Source organism: Canis aureus, chromosome 5 (genome assembly GCF_053574225.1).
Source record: "Canis aureus isolate CA01 chromosome 5, VMU_Caureus_v.1.0, whole genome shotgun sequence".
NCBI lineage: Eukaryota > Metazoa > Chordata > Mammalia > Carnivora > Canidae > Canis > Canis aureus.
In genome coordinates, this window is record NC_135615.1 from 69399592 (window position 1) to 69424861 (window position 25270).

Here is a 25270-nt window from a genome sequence, read left to right on the forward strand (position 1 = left end):
CGGGGGCGCTCAGGCCCCCTGCGGCCGGGCACCCATGCGCGGAGCGGACGCGCGGGCCGGCGGCCGCCGCGGGGAGACGCGCCGGAGAAAAGTTTGGGCGGCGGAAGCGGAGCCGCGGGGAGCGGCCGGGCGGCGGGAGCGGCGCGGGAGGGGCGGGCGGCGGGCGGGGCGCGGAGCCGGCAGCCGGGGAGGGAGCGGCCGCGGGGCTGGGGCGGCGCCGCCTGCCGCCCTCCCCGCCGCCTCCGGCCCCTGCCGGGCTCCGGGGCTCGGGGGCCGGGAGGGCGGGGGCGCGGGCGGGCGGGGCCTCCGGGGGTCGGGGCCGCGGGGGCGCGGAAGGGAGCTCGCCTGGCGGTCAGAGGTACGGGGAAGGGGCGGAGACCTGCTGGGGCTGGGCCCGGGACAGCGAGGCATCCCGAGTGCAGCCTGGGAAGACACGGGGGTTCCGGCATTCTTCTCCTGGAATAAGGGAATTCTGAGAAAATTCTTCCCAGGACCCGGACGGAATCGGAGGTTTGCTCTGGAGACGGAGACGGAGGGGAGGCTGCTGACTGACGCACCTGAGACTCGAGCCCGCCCGTGGGCCTTCTCTCCAGTCTGGCGATTCCGAGTCTCCCCATCACTCCTAACCCTCCCCCAGTGTCAACGCTCAGTGTGGAGCTGGGATCCGTGCTTCCTGCGTTCCCGCTTCACCCTTTAGTGAGGAAGATGAGGGGAGTCGTGCCTCAGTTTACCCTTGGCACCTGTCAGGCCCCAGGGCACCTCTGCCTGGGCCCGGATTCCCCCCGCTGAGATGCTCTACACCATTCATTCAGGTCTAGCCCACATCCCAAAGTACCCTTCTGGTTTAGGCACTGGGCCAGACATAAGGATCTCAATGGGTTCTGTTTCATGTCCTCTCTACCGGGGCCAGCACTAGCCTTAGGGACGCTTCCTCTTCCTCACCTGGTAAGTATCAAAGGAGAAGTATTATAGACTAGGCTAAGACTCAGAGAAAGAGCAATGTGCAGGACCTTGGCCTGGTGGATAGTCTGGAAGCACTGGGTAGGGAGGAGAGGAAAGCAAACATACTCTGGCTTTTGGAAGGAGCCATCAGGAGAGGAATATTGGTCAGTCTCACCCCCCACCAACCCTTTCAGCATTTCCTTCTTCCCAGTGGCCAGGACTGACTACATAATTTGCAGGGCCTAGTGTAAAATGAAAATGCAGGGCCTTTTGTTCAAAAATTATTAAAAATTTTGGGTGTCTGGGTGGCTCAGCTGGTTAAGTATCTGGCTTCAGATCATGATCTGGGGGTCTTGGGATCGACTGCTTTGCTTAGGCTCCCTGCTCTGCAGGGAGTCTGCTTCTTTCTCTCTTTCGGCCCCTCCTCCATGCTCTCTTAAATGATAGATGATAGATAGATAAAAATTATTAAGATTTTCAAGAAGACAAGCCCCTGGCTGGCTCAGTAGGTAGGGCATGAGACTCTAGATCCCAGGGTCATGAGTTTGAGCCCCATGCTAGGCCTAAAGCCTACTTTAAAAAAAAAAAAATTCAAGAAGACAACAGCAGAGCATTCAACCAAGTGTGGGGGCCTTTCTGACATCAGGGTCAGGGGTGACTGGGCCTATGAAGTTGGCCCTGCCGGTGGCTTATATAATTCCTTAGCAAAAGTTCCCCTCAAATGACAATCCCCCCCAGGTGCATCTGGCTGGCTCAGTTGGTAGAGTATGCACCTCTTGCTCTTGGGGTCCTGACTTTAAGCTCCACCCTGGACATAGAGCTTACTTAATTAAAAAAAAAAAAAACTGAAGGGCGTCTGGCTGGCTCAGTTGGTGGAGTGTGTGACTCTCAATCTCAGGGTTGTGTGTTGGAAACCCATTGTGGGTGTAGAGATTACTTAAAAATAAAACCTCTTTTTTTAAAGATTTTATTTATTTATTCAGGAGAGATAGAGAGAGGCAGAGACATAGAGGGAGAAGTAGGCTCCCTACAGGGAGCCTGATGCAGGACTCAATCCTAGACCTGGGATCACCACCTGAGCCAAAGACAGATGCTCAACCACTGAGCCACTCAGGCATCCCAAAATCTTTTTTTAAAAAATGAAAAAAAAAAAAAAAAAAAAAAACTCGCAATCTCCAGGAGTCAGCTCAGAGATCAGGTCCCCTGATTTGGAGGTGGGGAAGGAGGGAAGTGGGGCGAGATCAGGGTTTTCCCTTCACTGCTTCTAACTCCCAACAGCCAGACATTCTCACCTTCCAACTCCAACCTGGCTCACCCTCAGACCAGCAGCCCCAGGTTCCCTCCTGTCCCCTGACCTAACGGACAGACATACTTCCAAGACACCCAGAGAGGGCTAGCCTGGGAAGGGCTAGCCTGCAACTCTGTCCTCTAGATTCATGACTACTCAGCTCAGCTATATTTCTCTGCTGGCCCTGTGGGCAGCTAAGGAAACAGACTTTCCAGTGGCCCGTGTCAACAGGGCCCAAAGTCCATCCTGGAACCAGGCTGTCACCTGACCAGGCAGGAAGCTGCCGCCCCAGAGATAGACCAGCAGCAACCAGGCTTGGAGCAGAAGCCCCCAAGCCCTCCAGCTTTGACTCTCTCTTTCTGGAAAACCTAGGGCCACCCTGATGTTGCCCCCATACCCAGCCAAGATTCCCCCACCTCCCACTTCCAAGGAGACCTGCCTCCCATGGGCTCCAGTTTTGTCCTCTGCTGGGCCTGGCCTTCTCACAAACTCCAAACTGGGCAGCCAAGCCAGGGTGTGGCTGAGCCTCCCTCATTTTACGGGGAACACCAGGAAGGAGAAGAGCCCATAAATCACAGAGCCGAGGGTAAGAGCACCTGTGACTCCCCTCAGTTCTTAGACCAATTGGAGGGGCTGAAAGTATAGTGCAGGGAGGAGCAGTTCTGCGAAGTTGAGATACTGAGTGATTAATAGTATTCCTAAGAAGATACCTCAGAAGAAGTGGAGCAATTTGCCAACAGTCACACAGTTACCTCTGGACAGAGGTGGAATTTAAAAATGGCTTGTGTTCACGCATGTGTTTGTGTGTGTTTCCTAACTGTGCACTTGCTTTGGGTCAAGCCTCTCTACCCTACGCCAGCTGCTTTAAAGGGTAGACAGTGAAGATCCTGGGGAAAGAAAGTCCTTCTCCTGGGGACTCCTGAATGTTCTGCTTAAATTTGAATGCACTTGTATGCATTTTGGGAGGGAAAGTTCCATAGCTTTAGCCAGATTACCAAAGGTGTCCCTATTTCAGAACCAACTAAAAATCAACCCTTTGATCCTTTTCAATGGGAGGATATGATAGAAAAAGGCCCTTGCAGGATGCCCTCCTCCTCCCTCCTTCTTAACCTGGGGGTGGGGGTGGGAGGAAGCATACAGGTCCCATCCCCACTGTGAGCATTCTCTTGTCTCCTGCCCTGGCTGCTGGCATCTGAGGCAGCAGGTTAACATGGCAAACAACACCTGCTGAGGTCTTCTTAAATCATCCAGGCCCCTCCTAGAATCAAGTCCTGAGCCTAGTTGCACCCATTTCCCCTGCTGGGTTGAGAGGTGAAAAAGCATCCAAGGTGCTTGAGGTGGGGAGGATCCAGAATGAGATGGAGCCTTGGGCTCCCAGCTCTGAACTGGTGCCAGCTCCTAGGAGGCTGAGAGGGAAGGGGAGACAGAGACAGACAGGAGAGGGAAGAGGGGAGGGAGCAGGAGAGCAAGTGAGAAAGGAGAGGTAGCTCTTGCCACTGCCCAGTCTCCAGTGTGAAACGAATTCTAATTCCCTTCAGCAAACATCTCCTGAGCACCAGCTCTGTGCTCCAGGCCCCCAGATGGACCAGTTATTCTGTGATCTGACTGTCACTCTCTTAACTGTACACACTGTAGAAAAGGTGTTTTCAAACTTTCCTTTAGCAGTAGAATTTTCTTTTTCCTCTGATACAAAAGCTACCTACCTGCCTTTTATCTGAGAGAGAAAATGGATAAAAACGTTTCCTACATGTACACATAGTTTATAAATCAACTTGTAACCTTTACTTGCCACAAAGTAAGTCAGTGGGGATGGACTACAGATTTGAAAGCTGAGTTATAAGTGATGGTTTGGCTTTTACCTGAGAACCAGCCTTCAAGTTGTTTCTGTGGCGGTTTATTATTTTTTTAAGATTTTATTTATTTATTCATGAGAGATACAGAGGGAGAGAGAGGCAGAGACACAGGAAGAGGAGAGAAGCAGTCTCCATACGGGGAGCCTGACATGGGACTCGATCCCAGGCCTCCAGGATCACACCCTGGGCTGAAGGCGGTGCTAAACCGCTGAGCCACCCGGCTGCCCCCTGGCAGTTTGTTTTAATAGGTAATTAGAAAATACTGCACTCACAGACAAGTGGGGTCACATGGTAAGAATTTTAACAACTCAGTAAAAATGTCCCGAGAAGCTTTATTCTGAGGTCTACCCAAAAATGACTTATGCAGATGGCCCCTAACGGTCTGTCAAAAAGTTAGCCTAACCTGGTTCTCATCTCAATTCTGCCACTAACTTGCTGGGTGTCCTTGGGTGAGACACTTGCCCTTTCTGGGCACCAGGTTCCACACCTGAGCATCTGATTTCACCTGGGAAAGCAGTGAGCATGTGGAGATATCTGAGCGTGTTGAGTGTGTGTGTGGTGGTGGTGGGGGGGGGGGGTGGTACAGTGCACATAAGTGGAAACTTCATTACTCATCCTCACCGCCTACCCCCATCCCAGCACTGGGCCTGAGGAGGGTCCGCAAAACCACTGAACTGCCCAAGTTCTAAGGCAGAGGCGGGTTGCCATGGAGACGTGTTTTGTTTCCCAACTGTCTGGCTGCCTCTGACAAGCACAAAAAAGCCAGGCCAGATGGACACTGACCTAGACCAAGAGACCAGGGATTTCCTGACCCAAGGTCCACAGGGCTCACTGCTTTCCAAGAAGAACATTCTCAGTTCTCACCCCCAGAAGAGTCACCAGCCTGACTGGCCAGCTGATGAGACTTGTGTAGGGGGCTGCTACAGATACCCACTCCACCAGTCCTTGGCGGCAAGCCTGGCCCTGTGCCCAAGGGCAGGGCTAGGAGGGAAACACCCACGCTTAGGGCCTTCGAGAAGCTGGGAGTAGGGTCAAGATCTGTGGGCAGAGCTCCCTGCCCACGATCAGAGGGAAACAGTTGGATGTGGATTGTCAGGGAAACCTCCCACAATCCACACAGAAGCCTATACAAACACACTGAGACACCAACACAGGTTGACACCAGTTCACTCTGGCAGACCCAGATATATGGACACACATACTAAAACACATACCCAGACACACATCGACATATCTAGATACCCATAAATACACAGGTGCACATCAGACTGACATCTAAACACACATAGAGGGATCCCTGGGTGGCGCAGCGGTTTGGCGCCTGCCTTTGGCCCAGGGCACAATCCTGGAGACCCGGGATCAAATCCCACGTCGGGCTCCCGGTGCATGGAGCCTGCTTCTCCCTCTGCCTATATCTCTGCCTCTCTCTCTCTCTCTCTCTCTCTCTGTGACTATCATAAATAAATAAAAATTAAAAAAAAATAAAAATAAAAAAATAAACACACATAGATATGGGGTCATATTGAAACACAAACTCATCCACAGATGTATGACACACACATACACACACACTACTAACACTTCCAAACACATATACGGACATGCCAATTCACAGACCCACGTGATATGCAAATATATACATTCCTAGATGCACAGACCCTCATCTACAGACACCCACCGACATAAGAACAACACAGGTACTCAGGGACCCATAAGTCAGGGAGAGGTATCCAGAAGGCCTGTTACACAAACACAGATGTAAAGAGATAAATGATTACAGCTAGAAACACAGACACACAAATACCTAACACAGATCCAGGTGCAGGGGAGAAAGGAGCTAAAACCTGCTGACGCTCAATTCTGCACAGGTCTCAGGAAAGCAGTTTTATCTGTACGATCCTTTAAAAATCCTTGGGACGGGGGATCCCTGGGTGGTGCAGTGGTTTAGCGCCTGCCTTTGGCCCAGGGTGATCCTGGAGACCCAGGATCGAGTCCCACGTCGGGTTCCTTGCACGGAGCCTGCTTCTCCCTCTGCCTGTGTCTCTGCCTGTCTCTGTGTCTTTCATGAACAAATAAATAAAATCTTAAAAAAAAAAAAAAATCTTTGGGACAATCTGTGAAGTTGGTAGCAGTATCCCTGCTCCTTACAAATGTGACAATGTAGATATACCCACGCCTGTAATAGGCCCAAATGATACAGAAGGAAACAGGATAAAATGGGGCAGTGACTCTTCACCCACAGTCCTCTGACCACCCAAACCTTAATTTCCTGACCCAAGATACACAGGGCTCACTGCTTTCCAAGGAGAATGTTCTCAGTCCTCAGTGCTAGTGGGCAGTATATACTTTTTCTATGCATTTACACATAAGCATGTAAAGACACTACAAATCCAAACATTTTCCACAGAACCAAAGCAGAGAGGTTAAGAAATTTGACCAAGATCATAGAGCTAATTGGTGGCAGAATCAGGATGTGGATTTAGCTCTGGTCCTCTCCAAAATGCTCTTTCTGCTGCCTCAGCCCACAGACAACCACACGTTCACAGACAGATTCACAAAGGGGAGGCCCAGGCCCAGGGGCCGGGGGAGGGGCCGCACCTCTGCGCTGGAGAGGAAGGGAGGCCCAACAGCCTCTCTGCCTGACTGCTCTGGGTCTCTCGGGTGGCTCCTCTGGCTACAGGCGTTGTCCCTGTAAGTTTCTGTTAAGGAGTAAAAGTATTTCCTGGGACTGGAACCTTTGAATCATTGACCCCAGGTACGTACCATGCAGGTGACTAAGTGATCCACATACAGCTCCAACACTCAGACTATCACACCAGCTCCTGCCAGTCCCCTGACCCCTCTTGCCCTCCCAATCCTGCTCCACAGGCCCCAGGGGAACCTCTCCTAAGACTAAATCTGGACATTGTCCTTCCACTGCTTAAATCCCTTCCTGTTGTCTCCAGGATAAATCCCAGCCTCTCAGACACATAGAGCCCTTCATTTCCCGGCCCCAGCCTGCCTCTCCCCCATTTTTCCATTTGGTCAAGTACTTCTCCTTCTAGGACCGGCTCACATTCTCCTCTTGTTGAACTTTTCCCAACTCCCCAGGCAGACTCCCTCCCTGCCTCCGGGCCCCCACCCCCACCCCTACTCCTACTCCCACTCCACAGAGTTTGCCCAGCAGACATCCACCTCAAGACTTGATATCAGGGACGCCTGGGTGGCTCAGCAGTTGAGTATCTGCCTTTGGCTCTGGGTGTGATCCTGATCCCAGGATCGAGTCCCACGCCGGGCTCCCTGCAAGAAGCCTGCTTCTCTCTGCCTATGTCTCTGCCTCTCTCATGAATAAATAAAATCTTTAAGAAAAAAAAAAAGACAAAATCATCAGGGATGGCTGGGTTGCTCAGTGGTTGAGCATCTGCCTTTGGCTCAGGTGGTGATCCCGGAGTCCTGGGATTGAGTTCTACATCAGGCTCCCCATGGGGAGTCTACTTCTCCCTCTGCCGGCATCCATGCCTCTCTCTGTGTGTCTCTCATGAATAAATAAATAATCTTTTTTAAAAAAGACTTAAAATCATCATCACTGATAGACTGATGAACTTCCAGAACTTGCCCTAAGTGCATTATATAATCGTCTCCCTTAGTCATTACAACAGCCCTGAAGAGATAAGAACCATTGTCCCCATTTTACAGAGGGTTAAATGGAGGCCTAGAGAGATTCAGTCCCTTCCTCTCAGTCTGATTTTCTTGAAAGTCAGTCTTTGATCAAGCCACATACCATCACATTAGGGTGAACATGTTCATCTCTGAATCTCTGGTGGCTACACAAGCTTGGCAGAGTGGAGAAGGACTCACTGAGTGGTTGTTGAATGGGGTGCCCATCCATTTGCTGCCCCCCCCCAGTGAATAAGAGAGGATAGGAGAGACATGTTGGGGGATGGGGACCCCCTCTGCTAATCAGGATTCCCCAAGAAGTCACTGAAGCAAGAGTTTCCTCAGGATCTGGCAGGGGCTGTCCCTGAGCCCAGGGACATCTGCACAGACCCTGCTGGGGGGCAGGTGTCCTCTAGCTCTCCACACGTCCCTTTAGTCAGGAGCTCTGAGCCAGTATGTTATTAAATATTTACTGTTTCCCACTCTGCTTAGCTTGGTGCCAGGTCCGGGAGAAGGGGACCAGAGAGCAGGGGATGGGAAAATGTTTACAATTAATGATCACCTACCAGGTGGCACAGAATTCTCCCAACAGCCCTGCACCTTGGGTTCTCAGCCTGATTTTTGCAGCTGGAGAGCCGAGGCTCAGAGGGGGAAGATGCTGGTCCCAGATCACACATCCTATGAGCCAGGATCCAGAGTCAGGTGTATACACATGTTCCCGGCGCCCCACCCCCAGCAGGGAGGATGTGGGCCCAGCTCAGAGTAGACTCAAGGAGGCCATTTTTGAGGTGGGGCTGTGGCTGGAAGACTGCCTGGCAGATTTTCTACAATAACAACAGCTTGCATCTGTGCAGCACTTTCCCTTCCATTAGCTCACTCTGCCCTCTCCAGCATCCCCTTGGGTGCCTATAATTGTCTCCATTCGACAGATGAGGGATGGAGGCTCAGTGAGGTCAGGTGATTTTCCCAAGGTTGCACAGCCTGTGTATGGCAACTTTTGAACCCTTATCCTCCTGCTGGGTCTCCCAGTCTCTTCCACTTCCGCCTCCTTCCAGCAGACCCCTGTGCTGCTCCAAGGGAACTCTCAATCACAAATGGGAGCTTCTGGCTCTGAGGACCTGCCCTCTCATACCCACATGGCCACACCCTTGCCCAGAAATGATTCCTGGCTCTTCCTAATTTGTCCACCTTAGCAATCTCCTATTCAGCCGACAAGTGCCAATTCAAATGCTACCTTCTCTAGGAAGGCTTCCTGGATTGGCTTCCTTCATGCAAACCTCTAATAGAGCAATTATCTCATTATAGTTAATTGCTTGTCTGTCTCCCTCACCAGACTGTGAGCTCCTTAAGGGCAAAAACAATGATTCTTTTTCAAGTCTTTTTGCTGCACCTGGCTTTGCTGTCTCAGAAAGCACTTGCTAAGTGAATGGAATGACATTGAATGGTGGAGCATTAACAGAAATAGGAGCATCAAGAGGAAAACCTAGTGTGTGGGGAGGAAAATGAAGGGATGAAACTTTGCTTTTGACCATTTGCAGATCAGGTGCCACTAGGACATGCAGGTGGATGTGCTCAGTAGGTAGGAGTTGGGAGTGGAGTGGGGAGGTAAACTGGTATCCAGGAAGAAAGGATATTAACAGTAACTGAGGGGGCACCTGGGGTGGAGCATGCAACGCTTGATCTCAGAGTCATGAGTTCGAGCCCCATGTTGGGTGTGGAGATTACTTAGATAAATACAACTTAAAAAAACCCAACTAGTAACTGATACCTGCCGTTTGCCAGATAATGCATCATTGGTATTATCCCATTTCATCCCCAAGACGTAGGTAATACTAATCCATTTGGTGGAAGAGAAAGTTGAAACTCAGAGAATTTTTTTTAAAGATTTTATTTATTTATTTATTCACACAGAGAGGCAAAGACACAGGAGAAGCCCACACCCCACAGGGATCCCAATGCGAGACTCCATTCATCCCTGGACTCTGGGATCACGCCCTGAGCTGAAGACAGATGTGCAACCGCTGAACCACCCAGGCATCCCTGAAACTGAGAGAATTAAATTAATTTTTCCAAAATTACACTGCTAGTAAAGGGCAGAGCCAGGAGTTGAATCCAGGTCCATATAATGCCAAAGTCCATGCACTTTATCCCTTTTCCATACAGTAGACTAGAAAGGACTGATCTTATAAGACACATACATTTACAAGGTTGGGAGTAGGAAGCCCAGATGAGAGAGGGAAGTGTCCAAGAGATAGAAGGGAAACCAGCAGGGTGGTGTGTCAGGAGAAGAAAAGAGCTCCAAGCAGGGCCTGGGTCAGCAGGGCCTATTGTCCCTGAGGGATCAAGCTGGGTTGGGTTTAAGATTTTGCAACCAAGAGTCAACCATCCAGATTGCTGCTTCTATGTGCAGCGAGGAGTCAGTAAAGGGGCCTGCTGAGTGGCAGGTGAGGAAGTGGAGGTGGTTGGCTGAGAGGAGGAAGAGAGAACGGGAAAGAAGGGAGCACCCTAAGGGTATGTGGACTTAAGAGGGCAGGGCAAAGGGGTTGGGGCTGGCTTTGAAATATTGGGGAAAGGATGCGAGCAGCTGGGAGGAGGAGGGGGTGAGCATTTCAGGCTGAGCCAGCCACTCAACTCAAGGACACTCTCAATCTCTTCCAGGACTGTCCCGACATTTTCCCTCCTCCTCCATCCCATCTTGCAGGCCAAGCCATGTTATCCTCATTCCTCCTTCCCTCTCCCTCCCCCACTCTGCCCCCCACTGCTCCCCTGAGTTTGTTCAGGACCAGCCACCCCCACCTCCAATGTGCTGTCTCACCGTCCCTGGCCCAGCCTGGTGAGGCAGGCAGGGAGGAGTTTCCAGGCAGGAAAGGGCTGAGTCACTCAGCCACACATCTGGTCTCAGATCTTGATACCCAGCTGGAAGGGGTAGGAAGGAAGAGGCTCCTCCCCCACAAGCTCCCTGGGCAGTCCTGACACTGCCCGCTGGGAGGGGCAGGCTTTATTAACGACCAGAATTTGGCAGGCTGCTTCTCCCACTCCAGTGGGGCTCCTTTGCTTCTGTGGCCACCTTTTATGCTCAGAACAGCCCTGAAACATAGGGTTTATCACCTCTATTTCACAGGTGAGAAAACTCAGACACAAAATGGCTTGGCCAAGGCCACACAGATATGGAGAGCTGGTCTATTGGTGTCCTCATCCCATGCTCTGGTCACACAGAAGTTGGTGGTGTCTGGAGACAGTGCCAAGGGGCCCTGGCATACCAGTGGGTGATCACTGCAAAGCTAAGTGCGGGAAGGCACTTGGCCCATGCTTCTGCTAAAACGGCCCCTTCCCGGGGGGCGCCTGGCTGGCTCAGTCAGAGGAGCATGTGACTCATCTCGGGGTTGTAAGTTCAAGCCCCAGGTTGAGTGTAGAGATTACCAAAACAAAATTTAAATAAAAAAACCCAGAACCCTTAAAAATAAATAAATGGTCTCTTCCCAAAGTCCCAGTGGAGGGAAGACCCTCCTTTCTCACCCACACCCTGCTCTGGCTTTGCTGTTGTTGGCTCAGCTCTGAGCCATCCCTCTCATTCCTCAGTGTCTTTCATTGTCTCTTCACTCCACTGTGCTGAGAGGAATAGCAGGAGCCTTAGCAGGAGGTGTCCTGCCATTCTGCACTCTGCTGGGGCATAGTGTTCCCACTGTCCTGAGCAGAGAGGTGTCCAGGTCCCGAGGAGAGGCGAGAGGACCATGCCAGACCTCTGCTCTTGTCCTAGGCTACTCAGAAGCTTTCTTTGGGGCACAGGTCGTTTCTTCAGGCACATCCGGTGTGACCTTGGGCAAGTTACTTCCCTCTCCCAAATGGGCTTTCCACTTCTATTATTCAGAAGAGCATGCAAACCAGCATTCTTCCATAGACCCAGATCATCACTGATATTGACTTTTAATTTATTTAATTGTATTTAATGTGGCTAGAGTCAGAGCTGTGCCGCTCACTATGTGATCTTGGGGCACATTTTTGGACTTCCCTAAGTCTTGTCTTCTTCTTTAAATTGGGAATAACAACAATAATGTTACCTCCCTCCCAGGGTGGTTGTCAAGATTATTTATTTATTTATTTATTTTAAAGATTTTATTTGTAAGTAATCTCCGCACCCAATGTGAAGCTTGAACTCACAACCCTGAGATCAAGAGTCACATGCTTCACTGACTGAGCCAGCCTGGTGCCCCATGTCAGGGTTGAGATTTAGATAATGCCTAAAGCAAGTACCACATAGTGTTTACCCCCAAAAAAGCTAGTATTGCTATTGAGAGATTTCTTTCTTTTTTTTTTTTTTTTTTAAGATTTTATTTATTCATGAGAGACAGAGAGAGAGAAAGACAGAGGCAGAAGCAGGCTCCATGCAGGGAGCCTGACGTGGGACTCAATCCCAGGACTTCAGGATCACACCCTGGGCCAAAGGCAGGCACTAAACCACTGAGCCACCCAGGCGTCCCTATTGAGAGATTTCTTTTTTTTTTTTTTTTTTAAACATTTTTTAAAATTTATTTATGATAGTCATACAGAGAGAGAGAGAGAGAGGCAGAGACACAACAGGCAGAGGGAGAAGCAGGCTCCATGCACCGGGAGCCTGATGTGGGATTCGATCCCGGGTCTCCAGGATCGCACCCTGGGCCAAAGGCAGGCGCCAAACCGCTGCGCCACCCAGGGATCCCCTGAGAGATTTCTGATTACAAAATGAATTCATGCTCAAAGTGAATTTGGGAAATGTAGAAAAACACAAAGTCATCTATAAAAATCACCTGTAATTCCACCCAGAAGGACTTTTTTGTGATGATTTGCTTTCTTTTTTAAAAAAGATTTATTTATTCATGAGAGACACACAGAGAGAGAGGCAGAGACACAGGCAGACAGAAAAACAGGCTCCCTGTGGGGAGCCTGATGTGGAACTCGAGCCCAGGACTCCAGGATTGTGACCTGAGCCAAAGGCAGATGCTCAACCACTGAGCCACCCAGGTATCCCTTGTGATGATTTTCTTACACATAATAGAACCGCCCTCCCCACCCTCCAGAGGATTAACCCATGTGCTTCCAGGATGAGCAGGTAGTGTGAAGGTGGATATAACCTACATTTCCTGTATCCTCTCTGGGCCTCAGTCTCCCTGTTTGGAAAGGAAGGGTTGAACTCCTCAGGAAAGACAAATATAATTGCACATGCTAACTGCTGCCTCAAATGAAGTGGCTCTGGGCTCAGAGTGCCATGCTTAACTAATCATGTCTGGCATAGATGCAGAAGGGCTGGTAGTTGTAGATCCTGTGAAGCCACTGTGTACGGTCTAAGAAACCCCTAAGAATCACTTCAGTTTTTAGCATCATAAGAACATCTCCTCTTCTCATTCTACTCCCTGTTCTAGAACCTGGCTTCCTCTGGCAAATGGGGAGAGAATCCTTGCGTATTCTCCCACCTTGGGCCTGGCCTTAGCAAACATCTGCGGTCTAGTACCCAAACAACTCCCATTTAACATTCTGCATTGTTGTACCTTCTCTGTAGGGCCCAACTGGGACTCTCCTCAAGTCAGACTCCAAACAGGGGAGCTGGAGGGGGAGGAGAGTTTGAGTTTTTCCTCACTAAAAGGGAAGCATGCAAATAGTATGCATACCAGCAGCCATTCCTCACCAGCCCAGGCTCAGATATTTGAATATTAAATGATGCTACACAAATGAGGGCATTACCATTAGCAGCCCCTTCAGGTTTGTGTGTTGTTTTTTTTTTTAGATTTTTTTAAAATTTATTTATTCATGAGAGACATAGAGAGAGAGAGAGAGAGAGAGAGAGAGAGAGAGGCAGAGACACAGGCAGAAGGAGAAGCAGGCTCCCTGCAGGGAGCCCAGTAGGGGACTCCATCCCAGGATCAGGGCCTGGGCTGAAGGCGGAACTAAACCTCTGAGCCACCAGGGCTGCCCCCCTTCAGTTTTTCAGACAATAGGGCCTGAGTGAATGGGCCCAGGGTCAATCCAGCCCTCCTTGCTAGTGAGAAAGGACAGTGCCTAAAACACTCAAGTAAAAAATTTAAAACTGGCTTTAGTTCTGGTATGACAGCTATGTGAGGGGGAATCTGAGCTCAGTCAGGGAACGCAGATCCAGAAAGAGCTAGGGACTCTCTAGGGAGAGGGATGGACTCAATCAAGGGCAAGGGGGCCTCTGTAAAAGAGATGAGGACTCCGCGATGAGGAGCGCGTTGGGGAAGGGGAGGAAAGGTGAGAGTTTACCCAAGAGAGGTCTTAGGAATCTGCCCTGTTATCTTCCCAATGCCCATCCTTTTCTCCCCCTCCATTCTGGAAGCTTGCCAAGGGCTGTAACCTGAGGGGCAAAGAGGGGCACTCCTCCAGATCCCTGGGCAGGGCCATCCCAGGATTCCAAATGCCTTGCTGGAGGTTGCGTGCAGCCTACAGGACCCCAGAGGTAGGAGGGAGCTCCCAGGAAAGTCTCCCTTGACCTCCATGGCACCAAGCCATACCTAGCTTCCTAGCTCCTAGAGTCCTCACTGCTCAGAACTGCAGTGTTGTCTGTCTGAGTCCTTCCCCAGCAGACACAGGTCTCAGTTTCCCTCCAGGTCTCAGTTTCCCTCCAACTGTTAGGAGGAGTGCCTGACACCAAGGTGCCCAGCCATGTCCCTAACAGTCATGCTTATTGTAGACCCCAGGGTAGGCTCAGGTATCTAAGCTCAGTTAGGAAAGGATCATTGAGTTAATGTCCCCAGAGCCTTATCTACTCATTTCTTTTACTTCAAGTCCTCACTGAACCTCTGTCCTCTCACTGAACCCCTATCTCTTCACTGAGCCCAACCCCCTCACTGACCCCCATCCCCTCACTGAATTCTACCCTCTCATTGGGCCCCCATCCCCTGAGCCCCCATCTTTTCACTGGGTCTCCATCCCCCTCACTGGGTCCCCATCCCCCTCACTGGGCCCCCACCCCCCTCACTGAGCCCCATCTCCTCACTGAGCCCCCATCCCCCTCACTGAGCCCCCATCTCCCTCACAGGGACCCTACCCCCCTCACTTGGCCCCCACCCCCCTCACTGAGCCCCATCCCCCCCCACTGAGCCTCTATTCCCCCTCACTGGGCCCCACCTCCTCACTGGGCCCCACCCTCTGGCTGATTTCCTATCTCCCGAATCTAAACCTTGTTTGCAAACCTCCAGTTCCCAGATGGGACACTTGAAACTGCAGCCCTGGGACCAGTGTTGCGTCCACTGTGTCTCTGGACATATCCATACCACCCACATCCTGTCTTCATCATGTGGCACAGGTCATGAGGCAGAGCAGCTAGAGGCAGAGGGATCAGTAATAGCCTGAAATGAGAGCCCAGCTAAGGGCCTTCTTGGTCAGATTCCATAGTGGCTCTGGGCCTGCTCTGCCGGCAGGAAGGATGTTGAGATGATGCTGCAGGTAGAGCTGCAGCTCACCCTCCGGCTTGCCAAGACCAAGCCAGGGGCTGGAACACAAGAGCGGGCACTGGTCCCTCCCTGATCCCCTGAACAAGAGCAGCACTGTGCACACCCTTCCCATTCCCCCACCCTACCCCTCAGGCCAGGACAGGGTCAGGCAGGGCCACCCATGGAGGCCGGAAACAGAAGGACACCCAGGCAGCAAGGAGCAAGGGAAACAGGCTTTGAGTTCCAGGGTCAGGGGTAGTGTCCGACCTGCAGGCAGAGAGAGGCTGTGTGCTCACACCCCTGAGTCTGGAATGGCAGGGCTGACCACCAGGGGTTCTAGACATCTCCAGGACACAGAGGAACAGACGCATGTGAGAGATACCCAAGCCCACAGGCCTAGAAGCTGGAAGGTTGATTGATTTTGGAGGTAAAGATGACCCTGAAGTGCCCTGGACAAGGATGCAGGATTCCCAGGCCCCACTGCACAGCCACAGCGTCGGGCACCTGCAACCAAGGCAAAGACCAGAAGTCCAGGTCAATGTGAGTGTTCTGCTTCCTGACCACCCAGGGGGTGCTGTGAGGCTCGGAGAAGTGGGGCACCGTCCCTGCCTTCCTCACTTCCCCATGTAGACTCACTACAAGTCCCGTCTCCTTGAGCTCTTGCATAAGCATTTCTGTGGCGCTTGTCATCCAGAAGAGCCAAAGGAACACTGTCTCTCGCATCCCTGCCTCTCTGGCCTCCTCCCAGCCAAGCCAGCCCTGGGATCCAGAGGGAGCCACATATGGTAGCAAGAGGCCTGGACTCGAGTCCAGAGATGAGATTCAAGTCCCGCTCTTAGCACGTATCTGCCTTTCAGAGCTGCTCATCAGAAATGGGAGTGATGCCCTCAGCCCCAGAGGCTGCTGCAAGAATGACATGAGATGGTGGATGACAAGAGGCCACTCCAGCCTCCCCCTGGGGTCCACCCTTCATGCTCCCTCTGGCCCTCCATCTGATTTTCCCTGCTGCCCTCCCTACTCCAGAAGGGCATCCCATCCAGCTGGGATCCCTGGCTCCAACCAGACTCCTTTAGGCTGAGTTGGGGGCTCAAGTCACCTCCCCAGGAGCCTGGGTGGGGTTTTGATCTAAAAGAGGAGCCTCTGAGGGGTGCCTGGGTGGCTTGGTCAGGTAAGCGGTCAGTTAAGCGTCTGCCTTCAGCTCAGGTTGTGATCCCAGGGTCCTGGGATCCAGTTCCGTATCAGGCTCCCCGCTCGTCAGGGAGTTTGCTTCTCCCTCTCCCTCTTCTGGTCCCCCTGCTTGTGGTCTCTCTCTTTGTCAAATAAATAAATAAAATCTTTAAAAAATAATAATAAAATAAGGGGCACCGGGGTGGCTCAGTGGTTGAGCATCTGCCTTCGGCTCAGGCCATGATCCCAGGGTCCTGGGATCGAGTCCCATATCAGGCTCTCTGCAGGGAGCCTGCTTCTCCCTCTGCCTATGTCTCTGCCTCTCTCTGTGTGTCTCTCATGAATAAAAAAAATAAAGTCTTAAAAAATAAACAGTAAAAGAAGAAAAAAAATAAAAAAATAAAAGAAGAGCCTCTGAGGGACAAAGGTCAGTGGCATTGTGGAATTCCAAACACTTGTGACCAGCCGGTAGGGAGGCTGCTTAAGCCTGGGCCCACTTAGTCACATTTTCAGTCCACCCAGTGCCTGAATCCAGGGGAAGGGGCCCAGGCAGGGAGCCGGACTCTGGTTAGAACAGGAAGTCCTATCAGGCTGTCGTTGGCACTCACATGAGGCTGTGTCACCTCAGCTCTTGGTGTGATGCTGCATGGAAACTATCTCGAGCCACCTTTCCTCATTTTTACCCATACCTTTTCATCTTTCTACCTTTCTTTTGAGGACAGGTGGCCAGTCACCCTCGACTCCAACCCTGCCCCTAGTAACATGCATCTGAAGCTAGAGAGACCTGGGTTCAAATCCTGCCTCAGCTGCTTCCTTTTTTTTTTTTTAATTTTTTATTTATTTATGATAGTCACACACACACACAGAGAGAGAGAGAGAGAGAGAGAGAGAGAGAGAGAGAAGCAGGCTCCATGCACCGGGAGCCTGATGTGGGATTCGATCCTGGATCTCCAGGATCACGCCCTGGGCCAAAGGCAGGCGCTAAACCGCTGCGCCACCCAGGGATCCCCTCAGCTGCTTCCTGACCCTGGACGAGCTGCCTCACCTCTCTGAGCAAGACAGGAGTGAACAAAATGACAGCATGAGGGGTGCCTGGGTGGGGCAGTGAGTTAAGCATCTGACTCTTTTTTTTTTAATTTTTATTTATTTATGATAGTCACACACACACACAGAGAGGCAGAGACATAGGCAGAGGGAGAAGCAGGCTCCATGCACCAGGAGCCCGACGTGGGATTCGATCCCGGGTCTCCAGGATCATGCCCTGGGCCAAAGGCAGGCGCCAAACCGCTGCACCACCCAGGGATCCCCAGCATCTGACTCTTGATCTTAGCTCAAGTGGTAATCTCAGGGCAGGGTTGTAAGATCAAGCCCCATGTTAGGCTCCATGCTCAGTGCAGAGTCTGCTTAAGGTTCTATCTCTTCCTCTGTCCCCTACCCTATTTGTTCTCTCTCTCTAAAATAAACTAATTTTAAAAAACACCTTAAAAATGACAGCACGGGAAGGGCCAAGCATATGGCTGGAGGGTTCCCTGAATGTCAGTTCTCTTTCTCCTTCTCAGGTTCAGGGCCTGGGCTGGGGCCATCTGTGGGGTTGGAGGAGGCCAGGGCTTCTACCCTCAGCTTTTGGAGTCATGGGATTAAACACCTGTACTCACAGCATGATCTCAGTGGGTCACCACGGTGCTTTGAGCCTGTTTTCATCTGTCAGGTGAGGAGGGTTCAACAGAACATGCATCACTAGTGTTGGGTCCCCCTTCTCGGGTCCCAGCAGGCTGACTGGAAGAAAGGACTCAGACTCCCTGTGGGTGGGTGAAGGATAAACTAAGCAAGGGGGGACTGCCCTTGAAGGCAGGAGGCTGGAGGGGACAGAGACAGCAGGGAGGTGAGTCACCAGGAAGTGAGGGGGGGCGGGCGGGCAGGGGCTGGGCTGCTCTGAGGCCTGGGGCAGGCCTTATGCCTCCAGGGGCCTGTGGTCAGCTGGAGGGGTCTGCTAGAGGTGGATTCTCAAAGGCTCACACCTCTTCTGAGAGGACCCTGCCAGCCACACATAGTCACACACACACTTGTCCACATGGTCACACAAAGGCACTCTGGAAAACACACGGACATGTTCACACACTCCTGTACACTCAGGAACATCCACACAGTCACCCATAGACACAAAGACATACTCAGAGACGTTGGCAAATGCATCCACATGCATTTTACACTCAAGTGCATCCACACACAAGACACGCATTCAGATGTATTCACACTCAATCCTGTACACAACATCCACAGACAAAAGGGCAAATGCACAGACACACTCCCTTGTACTCTCAAGTGCATTCACGTAGATACCCAGAGGAGCACACTCAGACACAATCGTACGCCCTCCTGCCCATCCAGGGCCACCCACACAGACACACGGACGGACACAAAGATGTGCTCTGAAACATTCACACACTCTTATACACCAGCTTGTACACTCGAGTACATCCTCACAAAGACACCCATTTATTGTGTACACACTCCTGTATACTCCGGGACATCCAGACATCGTCACAGATACACACAGGCTAGTACAGCCAGGTATACTCACACACCGCCTCCCTCACCCACCCCTGCGGCCATTCCCCCAATCTGCAGCCAACGAGGCTCAGCCCTCTCTCCCCACCCACTTCCCACTGTCCTCTGGGGCCTCTGGGGCCTCCCTCCGGAGCTGGGGGGGAGAAGGGGGCGGGGTTCGCCCTGCTGATGTGGCAACTCGCTCACCTGCTGCTGGCTGCACCCTTGCCAAGAACAGCTTAAAGAAGTGGGAATCCCAAGCGCTGACCTCATCAGGTCTCTGCTCTTGTACTCAGATGGGGAAAGTGAGGCCCACAGAGGGGTCCGAGGGTGAATGGGACTTGAACTCAGGACTCCAGTGCCAGAGGATGCTCGTGCTGGGAACTGGGACAGGAAAGATTGGGCTCCAGGCCTTCCTTCTGCCTGCCCTGGCTGGCTGCTTGTCCAGCCTGCCCTCCTCGGTATTCCCAGTCTGCCCAGCAGGCACCCCCATCCTCTGGCAGTCCTTGCCTCCAACAGCCACACACACGCCCCCACGCAGTCATTGCTCCCTGTCAGACTGATCTCCCCTGCGTTCCTCAAACCTGATTGGAAGGTGGCCTTTGCAGGGTGAGGCCTGGCTTTGCTACTTCCCAGCCATGTGACTCATAGCAAGTCACTTGCTGCCTGAGCCTCAGGTCCCCCCAGATTGGACTGGCGAGGGAACTAAGGAACATAATAGAGGCTGCATACTGCAGAGCCAGGCCCAGGGACTCGGACAGGTTTGGGAGTGAATGGAAGACATATGAATGAGTTGCCAGGACAAACTGGCCCAAGCCAGCTCACCCCCTGCTGGAGCCGGTCTGATCCTGCTGCCTCCAAGGAGTCACCAGTCTGATAGGGGAGATCAAGCTCAGGTCTGCTCCTGGAATACCCAGCATAGTCAGATCCGTTCTGACCTTGGGTCCTCAATGCTAGTTAGTGGGGAGAGATAAGGGCCTTGTCCCCAAGGATTCTGAGTCTGATGTGGGAGACAGACTATTTCTAAAGCTCTAAGGCTGGTGGGGAAGAGACTTCCTGGCCCAACCCCCCAAACCGGTTGAGGAGCTATAAGACTTCCCTTGGGATTCCTGGTCTGAAGGGAGCAGTTCGCCCTCTCTTAAGGGGCTACCGGGCTGATAAGGAGACACAGCACTGTTCTCAGGCCCCTCAAGTCACAAAAGAAAGGAGCGAATGACACAAAGGTGCATAAACACAGAGACGCAGAAATGAGCAATGGATGAATTCAGCTTTCTGCATAGGACTCCTTGCGACCGTGTGTGCATGTGACTCTGACTGTTGCCTCTGAGTATGTGCTTCTGTTTCTGTGTGCATATGCCTGGGAGCTGTGGCTGCCGAGGAGGAGGCTCAGTGAGCAGACCCAGCTGGGTGGATCACTCATTCACAGGACATGCATTTATGGAGTGTGCACTTTGTTCAGGTCCCCAGGCTCAGCTCTGTGACACCGCGGAGCCCTCCACAGGTGTGGCAGCTGTGGCTTCCAGGGCATCCCTATGTGCTGGGGCTAGATGCACTTAAACAAGCAATTCCTTTATGCTGTGACCTAGTTAAAGGAAGTCCAGGGGGCAGCAGGAAGAGAAGGGAGGGGGACTTTCTGGAAGATAGGCTATTTAAGCTGGGCCCTGAATAGCAGGCTTTTGGGCTGGGGAAAGGGTGTGCAGGAAAGGTTTTTTGGATGAGGTGACTGCATGGGGGTCATAACTTCAAGGTGAGGGTTGGGGTGGAGTGTAGTGGGATAGCCAGGGGAAGTTTTCTGGCCGGGGCCTGCCCCTGGGGATGGATGGGACAGTGTCCAGAGAAGCCTACAGTTCTGAAGGTGAAGGGGCAACTCCAGGGAGAAGAGTGGTACTGGGTGGTCGGTCGGTTTAGGGATGAGCTCCTGGACCAGTCTCTGTGCTGTGCTGGTGGGGGGAGAGAGAGAGTGACAGGTAGGCCGGGGAGCCTGGGGAAAGCCCCAGGAGGATCTGACAATAGTTCTCTTACAAGGGAGAGGTAAGGATTGCAATAAATGCACTTTCCCAAGTTGCTCTCACTGAGCATTCCAGAAGCTCACTTATTTCTCCCAAGAACGATGTTTTTTGTTTTTTGTTTTTTGTTTTATTTATTTATTTATTTATTTATTTATTTATTTATTTATTTTTTTGTTTTTTGTTTTATTTTTGACACACACACGCAGAGAGAGAGACAGAGACACAGGGAGAAGCAGGCTCCATGCAGGGAGCCTGACGTGGGACTGGATCCCAGGTCTCCAGGATCACGCCCGGGGCTGAAGGCGGCGCTAAACCGCTGAGCCATCTAGGCTGCCCCCAAGAATATTATCATACTTTCCCTTTTAAAGCTGAGGAAGCAGGTTCAGAGAGGGCCAGGGTCGCAGGACTAGATTGGAACCGGGTCTGAGTTTAAGCCTGGCTCCTTCCCTGGAGTCCCACAGCCTCCCGCGAGCGAATACGCCTCTTGTCTCGGTCACCCCCGGTTCCCCGTGGATCCCCTGCTATTACTATTATTATTGTTTATTATTAATTATGACTGTGATGCCGAAGACATCTCTGGTCCAGCTGTTCAGACCTCCCTGCCGCCCTGCCGCCCTCCTCCCCCAAAACTCCGGGCCCAGGCGGCCCCGCGTGGCGGCGGTGGGAACAGCCACCCCCGAGATGCGGGGGGGTCGGTGTGGTGGCGCCCCCTGGAGGCAGCGGTCGGAATCGCCGCGAGAGCCCGACCGCCGAGTGAGGGGTCCTCTGCGGTAGGTCAGGACAGCTTCAGGCCAAAGACCCCCAGACAGTGGCCACAGCGGGCAGGGAGGGAGGAGGAAATAAAGAGAACATTTATGGAGCAAGGTGCTGGGCCTTCCCTCCGCATGTTCTCGTGGAACACCCACCCAACCTCAGTTCCCAGCAGTGGAAGCTGAGGTTCAAATAGGTTAAATAAAAAAAAATAAAAAAAAAATAGGTTAAATAAAGCCCAGCCTTGCAGAACTGGATTCGAACCCAAGTCTGAGCTTTGCCAGGGCCCCTCGTGGGTAAGTCTGAGGAGGAAAAGGCCACCGAACCCTCACTAGACTATAAAATAAGCCCGAGGAAGTCATGCATAGTGACAACCATGATGATTAAAATGATTCAATCATTAGCCAAGGCAGTATAGTGAATTGGAGTGCCACCATTTCTTGCCTGTGTGATTTTAGTCAACTAAGTGCTAATCGATCTGAGCCTCAGTCTTACCATTAGTCAATGAGCTTTATTACAGGCCTTCTGTTTGGGGGCTGTCGTTCTGAGGATCCATTGCAATAATGGAGATAAAATGAACTACTAGGCACTAGCATGTAGTGGGTGCTCAAGAAAATAACTGATACAATTTACTAATTTGGCCTTTATTGAAAATCTAAGGACTAGAGGTAAAACAAGAAAGAAATATGATACTGTTTTTGCTTTAACGACTTCCTAGTCTGTGTTCTTGGGATCTAGCACATTGTCTGGCTTAATAAATGTTGAAACAGGGTGCCTAGGTGGTTCAGTTGGTTAAGCGACTGACTTGATTTCAGCTCAGGTCATGATCTCTGGGTCGTGAGGTCGAGCCCCTCATCAGCTCCATGCTCAGTGTGGAGCCTGTTTGGGTTTCTCTCTTTTCTTCTTCCTCTGCCCCTCCCCATGCATGCTCTCTTTCTCTCTCTAAGTAAATAAAATATTTTTTTAAATGTTGAAATGAATGAATAAAGGCATGACGGAAGGAGGGAAGGAAGGAAAGAAGGAAGGAAGGAAGATACTGCAGTAAGTCAGCCCTGGTTTCAGTTTTGGGGAGAGTAAGGGGGAGAAAAGTTTTTAAAATAATAGTTACTGTTTCTTGGGCACTTAGAACGCATCAGGTACTCGACAGTGCTTTTTGTGTTCTCTCAGTTCATCCTCACAGCAAACCTATGAGGTTAAAAGTGTTATCTGATTTTACAGAGAAAAAAAACAACTAGTGAGGTGGAGTGCTTTTCCTAAGGTGATGAATTGCAGAGGCAGGGTTTAGGCTTGGATTTGTGCCCTGGCTCCCTTGAAGCAGGGCGAGCTCTTCCTATCCTCCTCCCACCTCTAGATGGGTGCTCTTGGCACACAGAAACTCAGCAGAATGGCCTCTACCTGCACCAGTAATAATGAGGAATGCGCTATGCTCAGCTTTTGGAGCAAGTTCACTCCACTCGCTCATGTGCTGAACCTCACATTTGATTGCTTTATACAACAATCCTGTGACGAGGGTATTAATTGCCCATTTCACGGACAGAGAACTGAGGTTCAGGGAGGTTGGCGTCCCAAGGTCCTATAGGGCATGCTCTGGAATATGACAGAGGCTGCTCCTAAGGCTCCACTCCCTGTGTGTATCCACTACCAAGCTCCTCCCTCTGCCAGTCATCACCGCCCCTGCCCATCCCTCCCCTACTGGCACCCTCCCTGCCCCACTGTCTTGGCCAGGGCAACTGTAGGCATAAGCCTGGGTAAAATGAGCTGAGAGGAACCTCTTAGATTGGGCTCCTGCCCAGAGTGGTGGCCAGGAGGTCACTGCTCACCTAGGATGGGATTTGATCAGTTTACAACTTTTCTGATTCCAATTTTGTGGCAATTTAGAAAGAAGTTCTTCCTGGGAAGCCTGGCTGGCTCAGCAGTTGAGCGGCTGCCTTTGGCTCAGGGTGTGATCGCGGGGTTCAAGGATCAAGTCCCACATTGGGATCCCTGCATGGAGTCTGCTTCTCCCTCGGCCTGTGTCTCTGCCTCTGTTTCTCTGTCTCTAATGAAAAAATAAATAAAAATCTTAAAAAAAAAAAAATGAGGGTCTTCCTGAATTCTCTACTGAGGGCTCACCTTCTCTTGGTTTAGTTTTTTTGTTTGTTTGTTTAGATTTTATTTATTTACTTATTTGAGAGAGAGAGAGAGCGCATGAGCAGAGAGGAGGGGCAGAGGGAGAGGGAGAAGCAGACTCTCCACTGAGCAGAGAGCCTGACAAGGTGGGGCTGGATCCCAGAACCCTGGGATCATGACCTGAGCTGAAGGCAGATGCTTAACAGACTGAGCCACCCAGGCGCCCACCTTGGTTTAGTTCTTACCTTAGGGGTTTCAGCAGGAAAAAGTAAACACAAACCATCAGCCAGAAGAGGGATTAATGAAGGAACTATTCACAGAGGTGTGGGCAGGAATGGTGAAGCATCTTGGGGCTCACAGCACTGGGGTGGAATCGTCCCCAGGGATCTGAAGGGCAAGGGGAGGAAACTTTGTTAATGAACCTGGAGAGAGTGGTACCTGTGGGTGCAGCCTGCCCCACAAGAGCTGTGTGGCTTTTGGTGGAGGAACACAGTAACTGCCAAAATCACAGGGGGAGGTGGGTAGTAGAAATATCTCAGCCTAACTATCTTCCTTTGCACTGATCTCCTATAATGTCTCCTATTGGCCAAACTCTTCTGAAACTATAAGGTGAGACAGCGAGCACGAGGCAGCCTCAGGACCTGCAGCCAAGCAGAGAAGCATGGAGGGTGGAGGTCAGGCAAAGAGCAGCCAGCCCAGGGCCTTCTTCCTGGACTTGGCTTTGTGGAGAGGCTGAGAGACAGAGTAGCCATGCTTTTCTTGTACCGGACACAGGCACCCTCCTTCCAGACCTAGGTTGCTCTGTCTGTGAGGTTGTCTCAGTCCTGGAATTCCTCCCACCCCTGACCTCCCCGGTTCTCACTGCCTGCCATATCACTCAGCTCCCTGACTTAACACTATTCTCTGCATGGGTTTGTCTCCCTAGACAGGAGTGCTTGCATCCTCTACATTGTGAGCTCTTTGCAGGCAGGGGCCTTGACCCAATAGGGCCAAATGCTCTGATACAGGGCCTAGCACAGGCCGACCTGAGTCCCGTGTCCTCACATACCTTGCTCTGCCTTGGTATACACAATCTGAGCACATGTGACTGTTTCCCTGAGTACACCCAGGCTCCTTGGTGGCGAGCAGCATAGGCCTGGCACATAGCAGGCATCAAATGTTGTCTGAATTGGCCTAGATGGGACCGTTCTTCTTTCTTTCCCTCATCCAACAATCTTTTAATTTTTTTTTTTTTAATTTTTATTTATGATAGTCATAGAGAGAGAGAGAGAATGAGACAGAGACACAGGCAGAGGGAGAAGCAGGCTCCATGCACCGGGAGCCCGACGTGGGATTCGATCCCGGGTCTCCAGGATCGCGCCCTGGGCCAAAGGCAGGCGCCAAACCGCTGCGCCACCCAGGGATCCCCAACAATCTTTACTTATGTATTTGAGATCCTATTATGTGCCAGGCCCCATGCTGGACCCTGGGGACACAGAGGTCAACAAGACATGCAAAGTCCCTACTCTCATGGGGCTTCCATTCTAGTGGGGAAAGTAGAACAGGAGA

The 25270-nt window shown here is 51.6% G+C and overlaps 2 long non-coding RNA genes across 2 annotated transcripts in view; one reads left to right on the forward strand and one right to left on the reverse strand.

Moving 5' to 3' along the window:
- The window catches only part of LOC144314482 (uncharacterized), a 34882-nt gene extending 11237 nt beyond the window's left edge, over positions 1-23645 (forward strand). The window contains exons 3-5 of the long non-coding RNA XR_013380391.1: positions 9631-10230; positions 17867-18015; positions 23492-23645. This is a non-coding gene — a long non-coding RNA (uncharacterized LOC144314482). The remainder of the gene's footprint in view (positions 1-9630; positions 10231-17866; positions 18016-23491) is intronic.
- Positions 9627-20354, reverse strand: LOC144314483 (uncharacterized). Its single transcript, XR_013380392.1, has 3 exons — positions 19062-20354; positions 17963-18106; positions 9627-9765 (listed from the first exon to the last, which is right to left on the reverse strand). It is a non-coding gene; the product is annotated as an uncharacterized LOC144314483 (long non-coding RNA).
- Positions 23646-25270: the final 1625 nt, after the last annotated feature.